Source organism: Girardinichthys multiradiatus, chromosome 7 (genome assembly GCF_021462225.1).
Source record: "Girardinichthys multiradiatus isolate DD_20200921_A chromosome 7, DD_fGirMul_XY1, whole genome shotgun sequence".
In the NCBI taxonomy this organism is placed as follows: Eukaryota; Metazoa; Chordata; class Actinopteri; order Cyprinodontiformes; family Goodeidae; genus Girardinichthys; species Girardinichthys multiradiatus.
In genome coordinates, this window is record NC_061800.1 from 49,877,547 (window position 1) to 49,889,364 (window position 11,818).

The following is an 11,818-nucleotide window of genomic DNA, read 5'->3' on the forward strand; positions in this document are numbered from 1 at the left end:
TTGTATATAGTTCGATAGTTTTTTGCTTGGTAGTTTTAGTAGAATCGCTCTTGTCTATTAAAGAGTTTGTTAATTGAAATATGTTAAATTGAAGTTGAATTATTTTTCTTAATAAATTATATTTTAAGGAGAAGTTGTTTTTTCCATGTTTTTTGCTTTTCAGTATTGCCAGAGCTCTATTTACTCTTTCATCTGTTGTCTTAATAACACTCCCATATTGAGCTGGTATTCCCAAGACAATACTATCAAATCCATTCAAGATGGCAGTGAGGAACTTCTAAACATTAGACAGTCCTCCTCTCTTGGCATTTTTTCATCATCATTCATCAACAAAAGCTTCATGGGGGTCCTGGCCAGCGGAGGGGCATCTCCCAATGGGCTATACTCCAGGAGATGGCAGAGAAGGAATAGAGCCGGCGTGCTTGTGAAGCTCCGACAGCCAGGACTACGCTCACCATTGTCTTCACCTGGCAAATGTGTGTTCCCTGGCCAACAACAAGGACGAACTGGTTCTCCTCACCTGTAAAAACTGGGACCTCTGCCGCCCTCTGCTTTACCGAAACCTGGCTGAGGGAGATCACCCGAACTGTGCCCTTTTGATACCAGTCTTTCAGCTGTTCCGAACGGACCGCAAAGCAGACTTATTGGGGAAAACGCGAGGAGGCAGAATCTGCTTTTATATAAACAAAGGTTGGTGCAGAGACATCAAAATGTTGAAGAAGACATGTAGTAGTCCTGACCTGGAGTCATTTCTCATAAACTGTAAATCGTATTATTCACTGAGGAATTTCTCATCATTTGTACTGGTTGGTGCTTACATACCACTTCAAGGCTTCACTTCAGATGCTGAAAAACAACTGGCTGAGCTGATAACAGATGTAAAGATAATTATTATTGATTAATTAATATTTATCAAAAATTATAATTACAAGCCATAATTCAGAAAAATTATTTCTTAACCAAATATCATTACTTACGAAGAGGAACCAGAGATGTCCTCTGGTGTTGTGATTATTCAATTCAATTAAATTCAATTCAGTTTTATTTATATAGCGCCAATTCACAACACATGTTGTCTCAAGGCTCTTCACAACAGTCAGGTACATACATTCCAATTAATCCTAACAATTGAACAGTGCAGTCGGAGATAGCTTTTTATTCAAATTGGATAAAAAGTTTTTCTATCTAAGGGCTCAAAGCACTTAATAATTACAATTAGTTAATTATCATGAATAATTATTAACCAAAACCAAGCTAAATTTCACTGTTTAATCAACCACTTCACTAATTGGTGGGGGAATATTGACCTTATTTTGACAGATAAATCACTCTTGCACAAAATAAACACAAACACTCCACTTATATATATGTGTATATATATATATATATATATATATATATATATATATATATATATATATATATATATATATATATATATATACATATATAAACTTATTGAAACCATATAGCCCTGATATAACTACTACTCTGGCCCAAAAATCTTCTCCCACTGACAAGCGCTATTCTACACAAAGGGGATAAAAATGACTACCTAACAATAATAATAAAAGAAAATATATGCGCATTGAGTGTCTATGAAGATCAAACCAACAATTTTATGGACAAAATGTGCAATTTGGGTTAACTTGGAAAGTGGAGCAGAACCACTTAACAGGGCAGCCTTCTTGGTGCGCTGATGCGGCGATCAGCTGGTAGAACGGTGGCCGCGCACTTAGCCACTCACAGCTGATTGCCCTAAATCTTGAACAAAGGGTCATAAAACTCTGAGGCGGGAACTCAGTGGAAAAACTCCAGTAATAAAAATGGGACAAAGGAGTGGTCAGGCCATGACGCCCAGACCGCAGCTGGTTTGAATGGAAAAGTCCAACTTCTAACTCCTGGCTGATTTGGGATCAGCCAGACAAAACACGCACCTTGCACAGCAAGTCAAACACAGCTCAGCATAAAACACTTCAATCAGTATTGCATGCAGCAAGTTGATACCTTGGATTAACTACTGGTGATTCTAAATCACCTTAAACTATGCCTCAAGCTGTCCAGACCTCTAAATGCACCTATCCAATTTAATATAAAAAAGAACAAAAATAGTTTGACGTTAATCTCTTCTCTCCACCGGATTGAGGATGGGTAACAACCGTCCAAAATGAGGAAAATATGAGGAACCATTGCAGTCGACTGGATCAACAAGGGGTCTCCTCGGAAATACAACCTCTGTAGGTTTTCACCAGCGCCGGGTGTTGGCGCGATCTTCGATCGGAATATGAGTCTTCTGACCTTCTTGTATCAGACAGAATTTCAGCTTTCAAGCTCTTCCAGGAATGGCCATGTGGAGGAAACGTTTGCCTGAGAGCTTTTGTCTCTCCAGATATGCGCTTCTGTTGCGTCGTTCTGTGACACACGCTGGAAATGGCAACAAATGTTTATTTTCTGCGGTTCTTATAATCTTGGGTGACGTCAGAGCTGCGATGTCGGTTGAGCTGCGCTTATCGAACTGCACAGCCCAGCCGGTCTATCCCCCTGAAAAGGGACCCCCAACATAGACTTGGAGAAAAAATATCCAGATTCTGTCATCATTGCTCTTGGGGAATTTAACAGTGAAAACCTCACAAATGAAATACCCAAATACAGACCGCACATTACGTGTCCTACCAGGAATAAAATACTCTGGACCACTGCTATGCAACTTGAAAGGGTGCATATCATGCTGTCACCAGGATTTATGGATAAGTAAAGCTGGGTATCATCAGCATAATAGTGAAAATATATCCCATGCTGCCTGATAATTTGACCTATTGGAAGCATATATATAGTGAAGAAAAGTGGCCCAAGTACTGAACCCTGTGGTACTCCACAATTAACCCTGGAGTTTGATTGCATCTGACTCGATGCAATCTGCTGGGTTTCCTTAGACAGAAAAACGTTTTATCCAATTTGAATAAATAACTGAATCTGACTGTATTGTTCAATAGTTAGGATTAACTGGAATGTATGTACCTCACTTTTGTGAAGTGCCTTGAGACGACATGTGTTGTGAATTGGCACTATATAAATAAACTGAAACTGAAGATGATTTATCATTTACATGAACAAACTGGAATCTGTCAGACAAATAAGATTTAAACCAGTCTTTTGATGTTTCCCTGACCCCTACAGCATGTCCCAGGCTTTCTAAGAGAATGTTATGATCGACTGTATCAAATGCAGCACTGAGATCTAACAGAACCAGAACAGACACAAGTCCATTATCTGAGGCCATAAGAATATCATTAGTGACTTTTAGCAGAGTTGTTTCAGTGCTATGATGAGCTCTGAAGCCTGACTGAAACTCTTCAAACAGGTCATTGCTGTATAAATGTTCACACATTTGATTAGCAACTATTTTCTCAAGAATTTTAGATAAGAATGGAAGATTGGATATAGGTCTGTAATTTATTAAATCATCTTGAAGGTTTCTTAAGTAAAGGTTTGGTTGCAGCTACCTTGAAAGCCTGTGGTTCTGATCCATTTACAAATGATAGAATATTAATATCTTAAATAGGGCTGGTAACAAAGGGGAACACTTAAATAATTTGCTCTTCGCTGCACATATTTTTACTGTATTGGTATATTTAGCTTTTTATTGCAATATTTAGCCTGTTTATTGCTATATTTAGCCTGTTTATTTTTATATTTAGTCTTTTTACTGTTATATTTAGCTTTTTTTGTCATACTTAGTTTTCTTTTTACTTAGGCATTAGGCTTCCTAGACCAGGACCTGAGTCCGAATTTCGTACCTTAACATGTAAATATGAGCTTGTATGACAATAAAAGATCCTTGAATCCTTGAATCCTTGAAACCTTGGACCCAGACCTTTGGCATCACATAATGGTCAGGGACATTTGTTTCAGCAAGAAATATTTCATGTAATAGTACTGCTCTGCAATGATTGGTATTTTTAGTAGGCACTTTAGTGGTTCATACCTGACTAGCAACTCTACAGGTCCTTCTCAAAATATTAACATATTGTGATAAAGTTCATTATTTTCCATAATGTCATGATGAAAATTTAACATTCATATATTTTAGATTCATTGCACACTAACTGAAATATTTCAGGTCTTTTATTGTCTTAATATGGATGATTGTGGCATACAGCTCATGAAAACCCAAAATTCCTATCTCACAAAATTAGCATATAATTAAAAGGGTCTCTAAACGAGCTATGAACCTAATCATTTGAATCAACGAGTTAACTCTAAACACCTGCAAAAGATTCCTGAGGCCTTTAAAACTCCCAGCCTGGTTCATCACTCAAAACCCCAATTATGGGTAAGACTGCCGACCTGACTGCTGTCCAGAAGGCCACTATTGACACCCTCAAGCAAGAGGGTAAGACACAGAAAGACATTTCTGAATGAATAGGCTGTTCCCAGAGTGCTGTATCAAGGCACCTCAGTGGGAAGTCTGTGGGAAGGAAAAGGTGTGGCAGAAAATGCTGCACAACGAGAAGAGGTGACCGGACCCTGAGAAAGATTGTGGAGAAGGGCCGATTCCAGACCTTGGGGGACCTCCGGAAGCAGTGGACTGAGTCTGGAGTAGAAACATCCAGAGCCACCGTGCACAGGCGTGTGCAGGAAATGGGCTACAGGTGCCGCATTCCCCAGGTCAAGCCACTTTTGAACCAGAAACAGCGGCAGAAGCGCCTGACCTGGGCTACAGAGAAGCAGCAATGGCCTGTTGCTCAGTGGTCCAAAGTACTTTTTTCGGATAAAAGCAAATTCTGCATGTCATTCGGAAATCAAGGTGCCAGAGTCTGGAGGAAGACTGGGGAGAAGGAAATGCCAGAAGTCCAGTGTCAAGTACCCACAGTCAGTGATGGTCTGGGGTGCCGTGTCAGCTGCTGGTGTTGGTCCACTGTGTTTTATCAGGGGCAGGGTCAATGCAGCTAGCTATCAGGAGATTTTGGAGCACTTCATGCTTCCATCTGCTGAAAAGCTTTATGGAGATGAAGATTTCATTTTTCAGTACGACCTGGCACCTGCTCACAGTGCCAAAACCACTGGTAAATGGTTTACTGACCATGGTATCACTGTGCTCAATTGGCCTGCCAACTCTCCTGACCTGAACCCCATAGAGAATCTGTGGGATATTGTGAAGAAAACGTTGAGAGACTCAAGACCCAACACTCTGGATGAGCTAAAGGCCGCTATCGAAGCATCCTGGGCCTCCATAAGACCTCAGCAGTGCCACAGGCTGATTGCCTCCATGCCACGCCGCATTGAAGCTGTCATTTCTGCCAAAGGATTCCCGACCAAGTATTGAGTGCATAACTGTACATGATTATTTGAAGGTTGACGTTTTTTGTATAAAAAACACTTTTCTTTTATTGGTCGGATGAAATATGCTAATTTTGTGAGATAGGAATTTTGGGTTTTCATGAGCTGTATGCCAAAATCATCCGTATTAAGACAATAAAAGACCTGAAATATTTCAGTTAGAGTGCAATGAATCTAAAATATATGAATGTTAAATTTTCATCATGACATTATGGAAAATAATGAACTTTATCCCAATATGCTAATATTTTGAGAAGGACCTGTAAAACCTTTTTAGGCCCAAATCGACTTAGTGTTTAGAGCTAGCCTCTCACAAACAGGGAGCCAATACGGTGAATCTCAAGGTAAAGAGCACATTTTGATATTATTTTACACATTGTTAGAAGCAGAGGGTTTCACATGTTTTCATCTTCTCAAACTTTTTACTTACTGTAGTGAAAGTAAACCAGTTTTTTTATATGGGCCAATTCGTTTGAAATAAAGATAACTGATATTCTATAAGCATGGCTTTCTATTTATGAAACTGTTTTCCTCTCCTGTTTAGCTTTGCGAGGTCCATTTCAATCTCTCTCACATTTTTCATTCCTATCTCCAATCCTTTGCTCTTCCTAAATGAGATACTGTAGAATAGATCTGCACTGCCTGAATGATAAAAGACTCTTCAGGTAACACTTGGCACTGCTTACAAGTACAAATAGCTCATATTTACATACAGTACAAGCATCTTTATCTGAGCTATGGTCTTGTTATTTTGATTTGCGGTTAATACCTCAAAGGCGCTGCTAGGATGCTAGGATCCAGGGCTTGTACAGTCTCTACTTAATTACTGTAATTTGGAACATTAAAAGTGTAGGGATTGCCACTGCAATAATGAAAAGCGTGCTTTGTCAGTCAGGCCTTTTGATCTCAACCTAAAAACCAGTCCCGTGGGATGTTTGAAAAAGAGCCTGCTGACAGGCCTGTTTGTATGCTGCGGATAATAGAAGATTATTGCTCTTTGTAGACGTGACCCCATTGAGAGGTTTGAGGCATCTTAGAGGAATGTGGGGATGTGGAACTCTTCTCATGCTTAAGGTGAAAAAGAAAAAAACTTTTATGAAGGCAGGAAAACCACAGATAACAATGTGAGTTCCTTGGTCTGACAGAATACAATTAGGGGTGCAAAAATCCAAGTGGAAACAGAAATGTGTGAAATAAAAAGGAGCGTTTCAGACATTTAAATCATGTGCTACATTTAGAAGTTCACAACTGAGGTATCTTTAACTTTGAGTCAACATACTTCCTGTCAGTCTAAAAAAACGAGCAATGTTGTTGAAGCCAGCAACCTGGATTTTCTGGGCTGAGCAGCTGTCAGTTTGTTCTCTGACATTATGCATGCTCAATATCTGCCATGCCTTTTTCTACCCTGTCAATGGGGTAATTTAGGGAACAATGGGGCCCTCTAGTTGGTAACAGAGCCTTCTTTGTGGCACAGGCCCCTGGGGGCCGCTAATCTTTGCCAAGGAAAACAATGGATCACTGCTGCACCAGAGCCTGGTCCTGTTAGTAATGCATCAGGATCATATAAAACCTTAAATACATACACTAACACACATGCAAGTGACAAAGAAAATGTTTCATGCCCATCTTGATAATGTCAAGTAGGACAAATCTACCTCAAAACTGTTTGGCAAATTACCAAGACACCATTAGAGAAATTAGAGACTATGACAGTATACAATATTTACCTTAACAACTCTTTATTATGCCCTAAACAGAAGGTGTTTTTGTTGGCAGAAAGTACCTGTTACCTAGCAAATGCTTCTGTTGATACATCACCCTGCAGTAAATCAATGTGACAAGGTTAACATAATCAATTCATTTATTCTTCAGGGTGCGACTGGTCACCACACAAGTGAAACACAACACAAAGAAGCAGGAGAAGCTGAATCATAACAACGAAGCACTTCAAAGACATCTCATAATTTTATTGCTTTTCCAGCATCATTAAAATGCCTATGATTACCCTTTACTCATACAGTAAAATGGATATACTCAAAACGTTTACTATGGTTTCAAAGAAAAACTACAGTAACACCTTCTGTTGCATCTGCTCTGCCAGTACTTATTTAGGGAGAAGTTCAAATCTGGCATCCTATTTCAATGGCATTCCAGAGCTGGTTTCAATTTGGTACTGAAGCAAATTAAAAACCAATCTTTAAAATATTTAAATTACAGCAACAACAGGAATGTGCTAAATTGTATGCTATTGTTAATAGTTTTACAATCCTAATTCCAATGAAGTTGTGACGTTGTGTCAGTTAACACAGTTTGTGGCTACATCTACAAGTACAAGTTAAAACGCTAGAGTACAAAGCTAAAGCTATACAGGTCCTTCTCAAAATATTAGCATATTGTGATAAAGTTAATTATTTTCCATAATGTAATGATGAAAATTTAACATTCATATATTTTAGATTCATTGCACAATAACTGAAATATTTCAGGTTTTTTATTGTCTTAATACGGATGATTTTGGCATACAGCTCATGAAAACCCAAAATTCCTATCTCACAAAATTAGCATATCATTAAAAGGGTCTCTAAATGAGCTATGAACCTAATCATCTGAATCAACGAGTTAACTCTAAACACCTGCAAAAGATTCCTGAGGCCTTTAAAACTCCCAGCCTGGTTCATCACTCAAAACCCCAATCATGGGTAAGACTGCCGACCTGACTGCTGTCCAGAAGGCCACTATTGACACCCTCAAGCAAGAGGGTAAGACACAGAAAGACATTTCTGAACGAATAGGCTGTTCCCAGAGTGCTGTATCAAGGCACCTCAGTGGGAAGTCTGTGGGAAGGAAAAAGTGTGGCAGAAAACGCTGCACAACGAGAAGAGGTGACCGGACCCTGAGGAAGATTGTGGAGAAGGGCCGATTCCAGACCTTGGGGGACCTGCGGAAGCAGTGGACTGAGTCTGGAGTAGAAACATCCAGAGCCACCGTGCACAGGCGTGTGCAGGAAATGGGCTACAGGTGCCACATTCCCAAGACCTGGGCTACAGAGAAGCAGCACTGGACTGTTGCTCAGTGGTCCAAAGTACTTTTTTCGGATAAAAGCAAATTCTGCATGTCATTCGGAAATCAAGGTGCCAGAGTCTGGAGGAAGACTGGGGAGAAGGAAATGCCAAAATGCCAGAAGTCCAGTGTCAAGTACCCACAGTCAGTGATGGTCTGGGGTGCCGTGTCAGCTGCTGGTGTTGGTCCACTGTGTTTTATCAAGGGCAGCAAGCTATCAGGAGATTTTGGAGCACTTCATGCTTCCATCTGCTGAAAAGCTTTATGGAGATGAAGATTTCATTTTTCAGCACGACCTGGCACCTGCTCACAGTGTCAAAACCACTGGTAAATGGTTTACTGACCATGGTATCACTGTGCTCAATTGGCCTGCCAACTCTCCTGACCTGAACCCCATAGAGAATCTGTGGGATATTGTGAAGAGAACGTTGAGAGACTCAAGACCCAACACTCTGGATGAGCTAAAGGCCGCTATCGAAGCATCCTGGGCCTCCATAAGACCTCAGCAGTGCCACAGGCTGATTGCCTCCATGCCACGCCGCATTGAAGCAGTCGTTTCTGCAAAAGGATTCCCGACCAAGTATTGAGTGCATAACTGTACATGATTATTAGAAGGTTGACGTTTTTTGTATTAAAAACACTTTTCTTTTATTGGTCGGATGAAATATGCTAATTTTGTGAGATAGGAATTTTGGGTTTTCATGAGCTGTATGCCACAATCATCCGTATTAAGACAATAAAAGACCTGAAATATTTCAGTTAGTGTGCAATGAATCTAAAATATATGAATGTTAAATTTTCATCATGACATTATGGAAAATAATGAACTTTATCACAATATGCTAATATTTTGAGAAGGACCTGTATATCAACAACACCCAGAAACGCCTCCGGCTTCGCTAGGCCAGAGCTCATCTGAAATAGTCTGATGCAAAGTGGAAAAGTGTGCTGTGGTCTGATGAGTCCATATTTCAGATTGTTTTTGGGAATCATGGATGTCATGTCCTCCGGGCCAAAGAGGAAAAGGACTATCTGGATTGTTATCCAGTGCAACGTTCAAAAGCCAGCATCTGTGATGGATATAGTGTTAATCCCCATGGCATGGGTAATTTGCACATCTGCAAAGGCACCATTAATACTGAAAGGTACATCCAGGTTTTGGAGCAACATATAACATTAACCCTGTCTCTCCTAGACATAGCTACTGACTGAACTTCTACTGTGACTAACGGTATGTGCTCTCTTTCATCCTCTAGACTTACTGGCTCAGAATTCATTCAATTCAGTTTAATTCAGTTTTATTTATATAGCGCCAATTCACAACACTTGCCGTCTCAAGGCTCTTTACAAAGTTCATTCAATCGAATCAGTCAGTCATTTTCTACTGCTTATTCCATAGTGGGTTGCGGGGAACCTGGTGCCTATCTCCAGCAGTCTATGGGCGAGAGGCAGGGTACATCAATCGAATCATACATATTTCAATTCAGGTACTGTTGGGAATTGGGAATTCCTGTGCTTGTCCACCAGAGGTCCTCCTGGAGCCACTACTAACTCTTCTACAGGTGTTTCTGATCTTCAGCTGATTGGGCTTACCTGGGAGGAGTATTTAGGAGCCTGCCACCAGTCCTTCGTAGCCTGAGTGTTGTTGCCTTTGTGGTAATCACCAAGCCAGAGAAACTTTGTCAGTCAGACTTAAGCCTGTACTAACCGTGTTTGTTTTTCCCTGCTTCCTGTTAGAAACCTGTGAGGTGTGGGCTATTACCTTCGCAACTGGACTCGGACACCCTGCACCGTCTACTGCTGTTTGTGAATTCGGATTATTCATCTCAAGACTGTGGCTCGATTCCTAACCTTCCTAACTCCTGCCTCTGTGAGTACTCTGGCCATCTCAGGACCGAATTTTGGACAAGCCTTCTGGATAGCCTGACTCCCAAACCCAGTGGTATGATTCCCCAAAATTACTCAGCTCAGTGATCTAAGTAAGTATACTCCTGGGACTTTATGGATGTTTGTTCCTCCCTGATCTGAACTAATTATTGCTTCTTTCTTCAGTGGACCCGAGGAACCTTCCAACCATTGTTCTGGTGGAACTCCCCTTGTGTTTATAAATAAACCTTTGAAACTTGTCTGGTATCCTGAGTGAGTTTTGCATGTGGGTCAAACTAATTCCTTAAACAATGACAGGTACATGCATTCCAATTAACCCTAACAATCGAACAGTGCAGTCAGGTTCAGTTATTTATTCAAATTGGTTAAAATGTTGTTCTGTCTAAGGAAACCCAGCAGATTGCATTGAGTCAGTGACTTGTAGCAGTCGCTCCTCCTGGATGAGCATATAGCAACAGTGGACAGTCACTGGCATTGACTTTGCAGCAATCCCTCATACTTAGCAGGCATGAAGCGACAGTAGAGGGGAAAATGGGAAGAAACCTCCAGCAGAACCAGAACAAGGCTCAGTGTGAGCGGCAATCTGCTACGACCAACTGGGAGTTTGAGAGAACTGAACTGAGACACAAAAAGAACACAGAAGCACTGATTCTGGAGTACTTTCTATGGAAAGGAAAAGTAAATGTTAATGGATGTACCTCATTTAGTGGTTTCATCTAGGAAGAAACAACAGAAACTCTGAGCCAGTTTTCAAGGTTAGAGTCTGAAAGAGAGCAAATAGAGTTAGTCACAGTAGAAGCTCAGTCAGTAGCCATGTCTAGGAGAGAGAAAGGGTTAAACACTAAAAGACAGGGCCATGTGGATCATCGGTAGAGGGTGAGCATAAAGTTGTTGCCAGCAAAAGCTTGGACGATTCCCCTCTCCAGAAAGGTGTCACAGGTAGACACAGAGCCAGGCCAGATGTAGCTTCTAGGAAGAGAAAAGAGAGAACAAAGTTAAAAGCTGAAATATCAGCAAATAATGCAAAATTGGAGAGTAGTGTGAGAATGTAGCGAAGAGGGTGAAAGTGGTCATTATGTCCTCCAGCAGCTTAAGCCTATAGCAGCATAACTACAGAGATAGTTTCAGTTCAAATTATTTAGTTAAAAGGTGTCACAGGTAGACACAGAGTCAGGCCAGGTGTAGCTTCTAGGAAGAGAAAAGAGAGATAACCTAAAGTCAGATGCTGAAATAACGGCAAATAATGCAAACATTGGAGAGTATTATGAGAATATAGCAGAGAGAGTGAAAGTGGTCATTATGTCCTCCAGCAGCGTAAGCCTATAGCAGCACTGCAGAGATAGCTCAGGATAACCTAAGCCACTCTAACTATAAGCTTTATCAAAAAGGAAAGTTTTAAGCCTAGCCTTAAAAGTAGACAGGGTGTCTGCCTCACGGACTAAAACTGGGAGCTGGTTCCACAGGAGAGGAGCCTTATAACTAAAGGATCTGCCTCCCATTCTACTTCTAGAAACGCTAGGAACCACAAGTA

General features: G+C 40.7%; 1 long non-coding RNA gene across 1 annotated transcript; it reads left to right on the plus strand.

Annotated features, from left to right (window-relative positions):
- Window positions 1-560: 560 nt before the first annotated feature.
- On the plus strand, window positions 561-10,496 carry LOC124871058. Its single transcript, XR_007038938.1, has 3 exons — window positions 561-690; window positions 10,138-10,379; window positions 10,453-10,496. It is a non-coding gene; the product is annotated as an uncharacterized LOC124871058 (long non-coding RNA).
- The last annotated feature ends 1,322 nt before the right edge of the window (window positions 10,497-11,818 follow it).